Source organism: Delphinus delphis, chromosome 15 (genome assembly GCF_949987515.2).
Source record: "Delphinus delphis chromosome 15, mDelDel1.2, whole genome shotgun sequence".
Taxonomy (NCBI): domain Eukaryota; kingdom Metazoa; phylum Chordata; class Mammalia; order Artiodactyla; family Delphinidae; genus Delphinus; species Delphinus delphis.
This window is the reverse complement of record NC_082697.1, coordinates 66,701,203-66,713,796: the sequence shown is the minus strand read 5'-3', so window position 1 is coordinate 66,713,796 and position 12,594 is coordinate 66,701,203.

The window sequence follows — 12,594 nt, the reverse complement described above, 5'->3', positions numbered from 1 at the left end:
GCACACGCTTCTATCCTCCCAAAATATATCTATGAATATATAATTCTCTTTTAAAAATAAAATAACTACATTTTGAAAAATTTACTATGCTTTTTCCTCATTCCCAGATGACTGCTCATTAAATCTGCTTAAATTACGGATAGGTTCTAAAGAACAAAACATGCCATGAATTCATCAGACATTTTTTCTCTTTATTTTTCCTTTTTTTCCCTTTTATTTCCTATAGTTTATCTGCCTTAATTAAAATGAACTTTCTAGCTTTATGAGCATGGTAATAATGACATGGTGTTTTTCTGGTTTATATTTTAAACAGCATAAATATTTTGTAAACTGCACAATAAAACAGAAGAAATGAGAATCCATTATCTCTCATTCACATAAACATATAACTTTTAAAATTATCTTTGATAACAGAAGGCAAATATAGCAGATATTTTAAATTTTTTTCAGTTTAAATTTATAATCTACTACTTATGTTTGCTAATTCTTTACCATAAGCTAAGGGAAGGTAGATTATCTTCTTATATTTCTTTTGCACAATCTTTATCCCATGCAAAAAAAAATGAGTTAAGTAAAATATTATATATAAGTAGTAAGTATTTAATAATATAAATTCCAATATATTTTAACTGGAGAAGCATTTAGAAATCTTCTAGTTCAACAGCACATCCAATACAGAAATCTCTTGATATCAAGATAGGAAAGTTAAGAACTATAAAAGGACATATAACATTTTAGTTATGATAGAAGAATAAAAATGGAGGTATGTTTAAGTAAAAAAAAAAAAGCAAACAAAATTTTTTATTCTAAAAATCCCTATCAAGATGTCCTTTTAAATATGATATAGCCAAGGCCACTATTGTAGATTTATAGAATAGCTATCTATGTGGGGTTCTAACATCTTGAAGTTTCACAGAGATTCAATCCTTTGGGTTAATTAGTATACTCTCCGTTACCAATGTATTCAAAATGCAAGTAAGTCTTCATGAAAATTTTCTCAAATTGTTCCAGCAGGGACCTGGAGTCGGATTTATTAATTCATTCACCCAAAACACATTTTCTAAGGACCAACTATTTGCAGGAACTATAGTAGATAATGGGGCCACAGTAATAAGAAACTAGACCTTATTCATAATAAGCTCAGTCCAGTGGGAGCCACAGACAATCACAGACAGGGGTATAAATGCTACAGCAGAGATAAGCACAGGGCATTGGGGTCATGTAGGAGGGACAACCAATCCAGATGAGGAAATAGAGGAAGGCTTTCCAGAAAACACACCCCTGAGCTGCAGCCTAAAGAAACACTAGGAGAGAGCCATATAAGAAACAGTGAAAGCTCTCCAGGCACAGAATGCTGCGTGTTAGACATGGAGGTGTTGAATCAGGCACTGCAAAATGTTTCTCTATGGCAGGGAGTTCATTCTAAGTGGAGGAGTAACAAGAAATGAGGATAAAGGGTAAACAGGGCCTGCATAACAAAGGACCTCATATGTCATTATTTGCATTATATCCTGCAAGTAATGAGAAGCCACTTAAGATTGTTAAGCAATGGAATGACACGTTACTCTAGAAGCAATATGGAAGAAGGGGTTGGAGGGACTGGGGACTAGAGGCAAGGGGACCATGTGGGAGGCTATATGGAAATCCAGGTAAGAGATGATGAGGACCTGAGCTAAAGGAATGGCAGTGGAAACAGAGAAGGGGTGGATTCAGGACATATTAGGGAGCTAAAACTACTAATAATTGGTAGCTTATTGGATGTAGGAGACAAGAAAGAGATGGCAAAGACAACTTCTCAATCTCTGATGCGGGCAACTAGAAAGATGGTAGAGCCATTTCCCAAGATGGCAAAGGCAAAGAACATCTTTTGGGGACAAGATGATTATTTGGCAGCAGCGTTTACTAAATGATGCCCTTTAATAGGTTACAAAGAGGTGCTTAACTTTACCACAAAATTTAGCATTAGAAGTCTCTGCAAAAAAGGAGTTCACATTCAATTTGACAGAAAGGTATAATGACTCTGCCTAGAAATGAATGTTAAACACATTTCAGATCAAAGATGTTTCACTGCTTGAAAGGAAATGGCAAGACCTACTGTAATTTTGGGACTGGCACCGGCATTTACTTACATGATAAAAGTGAGATAACGAGCCAACAAATAATAGTATTGCTGTCCAAGAAGTAACATGACAATGGAGGCTGCTCCTTCTAGGTAGAATGCAAACAAGATACATAGTAACCGAACTTCCTCAGCCGGGACTGGCTGACAAGTGCAAGGCCCTGAAATGGAAGCAGATTGGCGTCGTGTTAAGATGGAATCCCATGAATTATGCTTATTCTTCCTGACAACGAAATACACGTTCTCAGCCAAAGATAAATTTGCTTCTGAATTATAACATCAGTTGAAACACACAACTAATACTATCTATCATGGTTAGAAATGTTATTATCCATTGATATCCATAAAAGCTGACCAATATTCTATAAATAACAAGGAAACAGCTATTATTTCCTATAAAATGAACAAAGTGAGAAACAGTTTCATACATTTTTATTTTCACACTAACATGAGGTTTTACTAAAACCAACTAGGAAAGAACCATCACTTAGAAACAACAAGCATTGCTTTATTGTAATGTGAAAAGGCCAGCTCAAATCTAAAATAAATTCAGATTTTAAAATTTGGGATTAAAGCCCAGAATTCACCTAGCACACAGTAGTAAATAGTTAAATGAATATCTTACTATTCTTCTTGCTGTAATATGTCTGAAATGTACTTTCTTAATCCTAAAATCAAGCACCAGAGATAAACAATAGTTTATGATTCTATCTACATTTCTTCTGGTTGTGTTTCCTGCCTAATCTTATATATTTTCATAATTCTACTCGATTCATGTTAAGAGCTCAATCACATTTTTTTACTGCATTTCTTGCTACCAATGAAAAAGTTCATTGTTCTAGACCAAAAAGTTAGTGCTAAATATGCATATGTACATTAACAAAGATTAAAAGATCCTCTTTGTTTTCAGTTTTAAGAAGTATATCATTTAGCCCTGAACTGTTTTCACTAACCAAATGTGCATACATTACAATTAGAGGAGAATTTTCAATGATGTAATACCAATATTCTTTAACAAAAATAAGGGGTTTTCCCCCTGACTGATTTTTTTGGTTTAATTCTGTACTTTCAAGGAACAAGAGCGCTTTTTTTTTTTAATATTAAAACAATGGCTCAGTGATTGATGGGATCCAAGGCATTTCTTAGAGTTCTATAAGGTAAAGTATGTAAAACACCCCAGCAAGCCCCCCTACATTCCTATATTTAATAATAATATTGTAAATTTACACAGTTCCACATATTGAAATGAAGCTTCTTGTTTTCAACCTCTAATACAAAAATACTATACAAAATATAAGAAAGTAATAATGTAAGAAATATGTGGCAAAGTGGAAAGAGAAAGATTTTGAAATCAGATGTCCCTAGGTTTGAATTCCAGCTTTGCCACTTTTATCAGCTGTTCATTCATAGACAAGTTACTTTACCTAAGAGGCATTTCCTCCCACTAGCACTCCCTCCCCTTCTCTGTCTCTGTCTCTCTCATCATATAAAGTACTTAATAATTGTTCCTTATTACTTTTCTGTCCAATGTAAAAAGATATGAGCCAGGGACTTCCCTGGCGGCACAGTGGTTAAGAACCCGCCTGCCAATGCAGGGGACATGGGTTCGATTCCCTGGTCTGGGAAGATCCCACATGACACGGAGCAACTAAGCCCGTGCGCCACAACTGCTGAGCCTGCGCTCTAGAGCCCCCAAGCCACAACTGCTAAGCCCGTGCGCCACAACTGCTAAGCCCGTGCACCACAACTACTGAAGCCCGCGTGCCCAGAGCCGGTGCTCCGCAACAAGAGAAGCCACTGCATTGAGAAGCCCGTGCACCGCAACGAAGAGTAGCCCCCCACTCGAGGCAGCTAGAGAAAGCCCGCGTGCAGCAACAAAGACCCAATGCAACCAAAAATAAATAAGTAAAATTAAATTAAAAAACATTATCTTAAAAAAAAAGATAGGAGCCAATGATGAGTAATATAACGACAAAAAAAGAGACTACTTTTTCTTTTACTAAAGTAAAGCCTTCTACAAACTAAGGGTTTTGGCTCTCCATTCATGTGTTTATTGAGTAGAAGCTTGTGAATAATGTGTCCCAGAACAAGTGTTGGCAAACAAATGCCAAAGAAGCCTAAATCCAAACAGAGATAAAGGCAATGCTGTGCTTATAGTGAAAGTTTAATAAATATTTGCTGCACTGAGATTTAATAAAAGCTAACATTTCTAGAGTGTTTATTTTGTGCCAGGAACCATTTTAAGTACTTTGTATGTCTTAATTCATTTAATCCTCATAACAATTCCAGTCCGTAGGTACCATTTTTATTCTCATTTTACAGAGAAGGAAACTGAGACACAGAGAGCTTCAGTAACTTCCCCAGGGTCAGACAGCTAATAAGTGGGGAGGCAGACTTCTCCCTGGCAGTCTCCATGCTCCTAACCCATTTACTATTCTGCCTCTTGGAGGGGAGTGGGATGTGGAAGAGTCACAGACCGATTAAAACAGTTATTAGAGAGAAAAAGCACTTGCTCATTCTTTTCTCCTTTCATTTATTCAATTCCTCAAAAAGAAAGCCACTGGGAAGAGAGCCTGAGAAAATGAAAATACAGTGCTTAGCCTTCGTTACCAAAACCAACAGGTATTGTGTTAAAGTGACTTAGCCACATAAATAACAACAAATTCCAACAAGCTGTCATTTTTTTTACCCCAATAATTTATACGTGTCACTTCTTTAGAAATTAAGAATAAAATTTAAGGCAACTTTGGATTTCCACTTTATAATGATTTTTTTATTGAGATCAACAGAGATTCATATGTTACTGTGAAGGCTTGAGAAAAATGATCGTTGAAATCTTTTGGCTATACTTCTCTTAAAATTTAATAGCCAAGAGAGACTGGGAGAAAATATTGCTGAACATATATCCAACAAAGCACCTTTACTGAGAATACATAATATATTGAATATATAAAGTACTCTTACAATTCAACAATATACAATTCACTTAAAAAATAATTAAATATTTAAACAAATAATTCACCAAAAAGATATATGGGTGGCAAGTAAGCACATTAAAAGATGCTCAAGGGCTTCCCTGGTGGCACAGTGGTTGAGAGTCTGCCTGCTGATGCAGGGGACAGGGGTTTGTGCCCTGGTCTGGGAAGATCCCACATGCCACGGAGCGGCTGGGCCCGTGAGCCATGGCCGCTGAGCCTGCGCGTCCGGAGCCTGTGCTCCGCAACGGGAGAGGCCACAACAGTGACAGGCCTGCGTACCACCAAAAAAAAAAAAAGATGCTCAACATCATTAGCAGTCATTAGGAAAATGCAAATCAAAACTACAATAAGATACTGCTACACACCTACTAGTATAGCCAAAACTAAAAAGCCTGATATAATATTGATGAGAATGTGGAGGAACTGGAAAACTTATACATGATTGGGAGGAATGTAAAATGGTACAACCATTTTGGAAAACAGTTTGTCAGTGTCTTTAAAAGTTAAACATTTACCTACCATGCAGTTCAGCCATTCTACTCCTAGGGGTTTACCCAAGAGAAAGGAAAGCATATGTCCATACAAAGATTGACAGGTATACACTAATGTGTATAAAATTGATGACTAATAAGAACCTGCTGTATAAAAAATAAATAAAAATTAAATTAAAATTCATCTAAAAAAAAAAGACACAAATTTTCACAGCAGCTTTATTTGTAATAGCCCCAAACTGGAAACAACCAAATGCCCATTAAAAAGTGAATAGGTAAACAAACTGTGGTATATCCACACAATGGAATGTTATTTGGCAATAAAACGGAATGAAATACTGATACCACAGCAACATGACTGAAGAATCCAGACCAAAAAATAGTACGTATTGTATTATTCCATTTATATAAAAATCTAGAAAATGCAAACTAAGGAAGAATTAGAGGGAGGGATTACAAGGACAATTTGGAGAGCGATGAGTACGTCTACTATTTTGATTGTGGTGATGGTTTCATGGTACATACATAGGTCAAACTGTACCAAGTCGTACAGTTTAAATATATGTAGTTTCTTGAGAGTCAATCATACCTCAATAAAACCGTAACCAAAAAACTACCTTATTTCAACTCATTTTTTTGAGATTATGAAATGTTCTAAACTTGACTGTGGTGGGAGTTCCCTTGTGGCCTGGTGGTTAGGATTCCAGGCTTTCACTGCTTTGGCCCAGATTCAATCCCTGTTCGGGGAACTGAGATTCTGCAAGCCATGTGGCACGGCCAAAAAATTTAAAAATAAACAAAAATAAAATTGACTGTGCTGATGGTTGCACAAGTCTGCGAATATACTAAAAACCACTGAATTGTATACTTTAAATGGGTGAATTAATTGTATGGTATGTGAATTACATCTCAATTAAACTGCTTAAAAACATCTATCTATTGGGAATTCCCTGGTGGTCCAGTGGTTAGGACTCTATGCTTCCACTCCAGGGGGCACAGGTTCGATCCCTGGTCAGGGAGCTAAGATGCCATATGCCACTGGGTGTGGCCAAAAAAATAAAAATATCTATCTACTTTTTTTTTTTTAATTTATGTAAGAGTTTAACAAACTTTTTTTTACCTGGAGGAGATACTATAGGCAAGTACATGATTAAAAGTGGGAATGTATATATAGCCTAGAATCTGACAATAACAAGTAGAAACAAGAACTCAAACAGCTCCCCATTCTGGGTCAGCAAACAGCTTGAAAAACCTCAAACTGCCATGAAGGGGGAGCATCATTTTACTGTGTACACATAGTCCCTGAGACTATACTGATAAGCCAAAAATGCTACTCTATTTGGTAAATTCTGCTAAACAGACCACATAAACACAGTACACTTTAGAGAGAGAATCTTAAAGTGCACGGCTCTAAGGGCCTCTGAGCCTCCCTTTTCTCATTTGGCAGGATGGGTCTTTCAAAGGTAGTTGTCAGGATTACACGAGATAACGTATACAATGTACTTGGCATGGCCCATTGCACATGGTAAGCACTCAGAAAATGTGAGTTACCAGTATTATGGTATATACAGTAACCAAACTATGATAAAGGCCTTGAGCTAACGGCAGAAAGGCAAGTTCTATCCCTCATACTTTGCTTAAGAAAGTGTGGCAACATTTAGAACATTTCAGAACTACTTCTACCCCACATGGTTTAAATCTTTTGGAAAGTTAGTAAACAGTAAAAACTTGTCTATCTAGAATAACTTATTCTCTGAAGAGTATAGATAACAGATTTTAATTGTGAAAACAGGAAAAACCCATATCATAGGCTAGATTAAGTCATATCTTTAGAGGATATATTTAGGTTAAGGGAAGCAATTTTATTCATCAACTCTCCAAATCGTGTAATAAACAACAGGTTGGTATATTTTTTGGAGGATACACCCTCTACAATAATGGTCATGGCCATGGAATTTTACTAACGCTCTGGAATTCTAGGACTCCAGTCTTTTAGCCAAGTGTTTTTGAAACCTGGCTTCAGGAATCCATGATCAAGTAACTCTTTTTCCTTGTAACAGTCACAGGAATCTTAAATGTCAGGATAAAGCAAAATGACAGGCTCACAGGAAGCCATGTATTTTCCTCTGTAGTTGTGTGGAGGTTTAAATGAGGAAGCTCAGGAGAACAAAATTGAAAAGCTAAATGTTTAAAATATTACATTGCTCAGCTTTCTTGGGTGCTCCTTCCTTTTTTCCTTGCATCTCTTGTTTCCATTATGTTTCTACAGAATCTTGTATAATTTCTGGGACTCTGAATCTTTGGGTCTCTTAATAAATGTGAATCATTTTTTCCAACTACTGATATAATCAGGTTTTTAATTCCTCAGCCAGGTAAGAGTTACATCTTTAATCCCTGTAGGAAGATACATGAAGAATCATCACATACCTGTGGGCAGATAAAGCCTGATGCCGCTTATGGAAGAAGGAAGAACATCCTTAGGAATGAGATTATCAACAGAGATCATCATGAAGTTACTGAAGAAGGTTAAATGGAAGACTTGGAAGAAATTCATAGTCAGAAAAAGGCAAAAGTTTTTCTGGATCAAGATTTGTCTCATCAGTGAGATGATGGAGGTCCAGGGGAGATCCTATTCAGTTTCTGAGACAGGGTTTTCCTCAGGGCTTCTTTTAGGTTCTAAGTGACTCACGTGGCGCATGCCAGTGTAAAGGCTGGCAGTAGCAAGAATAGCATGACAACAGTGATGGCCTGAAAACTGAGCAAAATTTCCATGTTATCAGAGATGAGACCACAGAAAAGGATACTGGTAGATCCTACCAGTGATGCCACTTGGTTGATTTTAATAAGCTGAAGCCGACTAGTGAAATTAGTGAAAATAATTTAAATAATTAGCCGACTAGTGAAATATCTAGTGAAAATTTCTGCAAACAGTACACACTGGGCTTGCTGAACAAAGGTAAGCGTGCTATCAGAAGCACATAATGATACCACCAGGTGAAGCCCACTAACCCAGTCACCTTCATGATAGTACTTCCAAGGGAGCCAAGGAAGCAGGAAGGCTACTGCATATAAAGGGCCGCCACACAAAACAGAACTATGATATTGGAACAGCAGTCAGCCTAACAGTTGTTGTGAAAATACCCAGTCGGGTCGTTACGAGCATTCCAAATCATTAAAGTCATCTAGGAGAAAAAAAAAAAACAACACCACAGGATTATTTTAGTATAGTTTATACTGATGAAAATGACCCCTGAATTTTTAATTAATGTGAAGTAACCAAAGTTGATGAGTTGAAAAAAAAAAAAAAAAAAGCTCATTGCTTCCAGTATCTGTAGGGGGTGTACATATTGAAATATTAATAATAACAGCTAATACTACCTCTCAAAAACAGTGTACATTCACTTTGTGTTTAGGCAAACAAGTTTTTACATGAATTATTTCATTAAATCCTTAAAACAACCCTGTGAAGCAGGTACTATTATTATCCCTGCTTTACAAGGAAACTGAGGGCCAGATATGTTAAGCAACTTGCCAGGCTAAGAAATGACAGAGCCAGGGTTTGAGCCAAGGCAGATGACCCCAGAGTCTGTGCTTTCAATCATTACGCTACAGTGTCTCCCCACAAGGCACACAGCCATGCCTCTGCAAAGAGTGACGGCCTGTTTACAGACCATGGCACAGTTTTACATAATTTCATTAGGAAAGGTTAAAATATTAGTGTTTGCCATCTCAAAATGGCAAAAACACTTATTAGATCAAGGATGTTGTTGTTGGTAATAAACAAGTAACATTATAAACCATACGGGTTTTTAAGACCATGAACTCTAACCATCCTGAACATCTAATTGGTAATGAGTTACAATAAAATTTGTGAATACCATGGGTCATTTCAAAACATAGACTATCTTAATAATTCTAATTTTTCCACATAAGGGAATTTTCCAGATAACCAAAAGCTTACCCTTTAAACTCTAAAGCTGTTGTGTTTTGACAATCTTTCAAAAGTCTCTTTGCCGTTAAACAGAGGATCTTGGACATGGATAACCTCTTCTTGATAGTTAACTCTTTCAGCTCATGAGGAATCAGCTCCTTGCAAAATCACAGCAAGGCACAACTATGAGGAAGGAGAAACTCTGTCCTAAGGTGAAAGGACAACAAGGGCTCCATCTCACCTGCACTTGGTAAAAGGCCACTTCTGAAATCTCGTACAGGTGTAAAAAAGCCTTTACATAGTAGAAATTGAAGACAGAGTTTAGCATTTCAGCCCCTAATGTTATCCTAGAAAATGCCCAAGCAATGGTTTTGATATTTTAAAATGCCATTTTCCACACAGAGGAATTCTTCTTCCTTTAGTTTAAGAAAAAAAAGAAATGGTTAAAATTCACTGCTTGCATACAATAACTGATGAGTGGCAAAATTCCACTGGACACTAGTTAATTTAAATAAAAGTTCAAAACCACTAGCTGTGAATACGCAACGAGATTTAATACTTTACTTTCTTATCCACTCACTCAACAATCTGTGAGATGTTGCCAGGAACCCTAATTTGCATAGAGTGTGGCTTTACTTGAATATATCTTTAGTATCTCTTCTAACTTATAAAAGTGAAATATATTCAAGAGTTTAGACATGTTTAACTAGCGGTCAGGGAGATGTGTTTACGGCAGTATTATCCTCCCTACTTGGGAGGTTACAACAGAAAAAAAACAATGAAGTGACATCCTTTAGCAAGTGTCAAAGAGAAGGAATAGCTGCAAGCCCTTCATCTTAGCATAAAGTTGTCCATTCAGTAGTACAGACTTGCACTGGGAGATTTATTTTTGATCTCCTCCTGACATTCTATGTAACTTTGGCCCAAAGCTAAGATGGATATAGAAAGAACACATTTTGGTCCTTGCTCTGATGTAAATGTTCCTCTTAAATCTGGCAAATTGTCTTACCCTTTCAGGGACTTGATTTATCCAACTGGAAAACAGGAAAAGGTTAACCAAGCAAGAGGTAGGTATAGACTCATCTTGCTTTTTTAATCTTGACTATAGTTTTAAGATAACACCATGGGGACTTCCCTGGCGGCACAGTGGTTAAGAATCCACCTGCCAATGCAGGGGACACGTGTTCAAGTCCTGGTCTGGGAAGATCCCCCATGCCACAGAGCAACTAAGCCCGTGCGCCACAACTACTGAACCTGCGCTCTGGAGCCCACGAGCCACAACTACTGAGCCCGCGCACCTAGAGCCCGTGCTCCGCAACAAGAGAAGCCACTGCAATAAGCAGCCCGTGCACCACAACGAAGAGTAGCGCCCACTCACCACAACTAGAAAAACCCCACATGCAGCAACGAAGACCCAATGCAGCCAAAAATAAATAAATTAAATTAAAAAAAAAGATAACACCATGATTTTCCTGTTTTATAATGGGCAGGTCTCCAAAATCTTACTGAAGCAGAAAACAAAAGTATTCAGATAATTCGAGAGATGTTACCTGCTTGAACAATTCTTGGGAATTAAGCAGGAACCTCAGTCTATATTACCCAATTTCTTAGAGAAGGGGAGAGCAAGTTAGAAGGGGGAAGTGGGTATCTGGCTCAAATGATCAAATTACCTAAGTGCCTGAGTTTCATTTTGCATCGGGTAGATACAAGAATGATTTTAATTCTATGGCAAGTAGAGCCCTAGAATTATCAAAAAGGTTATGAAACCCATATGCAGACCAAGCATTGTCTGTAAACAGAATAAAGAATATTTTGCCCATTTGTGTACTAGCTTTCTTAAAATGTTTGTAGATTCTGCTGTAATGATACAATACAAATACTTGAACTGTTATCATTATGCATTCTCAAACTCTTGAAAAATACAAGCACTATTATGTGGAGGTCAGCCAACATTTCTGGCTTTAAAGGTAATTCTCAGGTTTGAAAACGCTGGGAAGTACTGTTGAAGACCTCACTCTAGGGAGTTACTTTTTGGCATAAGTGAGAATGAAGATTGAAGCTGAGGCCACAGGGTTACTAAGAGAGCCAAAAACAAGGGAGTCCGGAGAACCAAAAGCCAAGATACAAATTTAGCCCACCAAAATCTAGGCACTCTTTCTTAGTTTTATTTCAGGCATGCTAAAACAAGAAGCATGCCACACCCTCTGAACTGATCTATCATTAAGTCAGAAGGCAGGTATTTATAAACTCACGATTTTGCAAAGAATCATAAGCTTGCTTAGTTGAGTTCAAATTTTTTTTAAAGATTTTGAGTTAAGCACCCACCCTGTCTGAAACATAAGGTTTATGTGATATATATATATATAAAAAATATATATATATATGGTGAATATAAGGTTTTAATAACATTACAAAAAACTCCATAGCCTAAACTTCTGTTTATATATAGAGAGGAGGAAGTAAAAATCTTCCTTATTTCTATCCGCAAAAGGAACTATCAGTATTTTGCTTTAGATTATTTTCATCGTAATAAGCACTTATTTCAGTAGGTATCAAACTGAAAATCACCACTTAAGAATCTTTTTAAAGCCAACACTACTATCTAAAAACTCTCCTTACCTGATTTTACTATAGCAACAAAACACCAAAGAACAAGAATAGTGTATCTTTACAACCAGGAATAAAAGATTTCTGAAACTGGTTCTTCTGTAACACAAAATGTTTTATACAGAAGAGTTTAAAAGTAGCAAAATGGTGTAATGATTAGGGTGGGCAGGTGCACAAAATACTGGTGAATTATTAAATGAAACCCAAAACCCTCCTTTTAGAATCAGCTTGGGTTGTTATTCACTAACCTATTACTAAACCAAATAATAATGTTGCTGAAGAGGCTGCTTATGATTGCTTCTCAGCTATGACTATAGACTCTAAAAGAATGATGGAAACCCCTCCAAAGCAGGGTTTTTAGCACTGGAAGCTAACTTGTCTTTTTCAGTGCAATTTTTGTTCAAGCTTTTGCAGGGGGAAAACGTTTCCCCAAATAGTGTCCTTAAAAAGAACACACTAATACTAAAA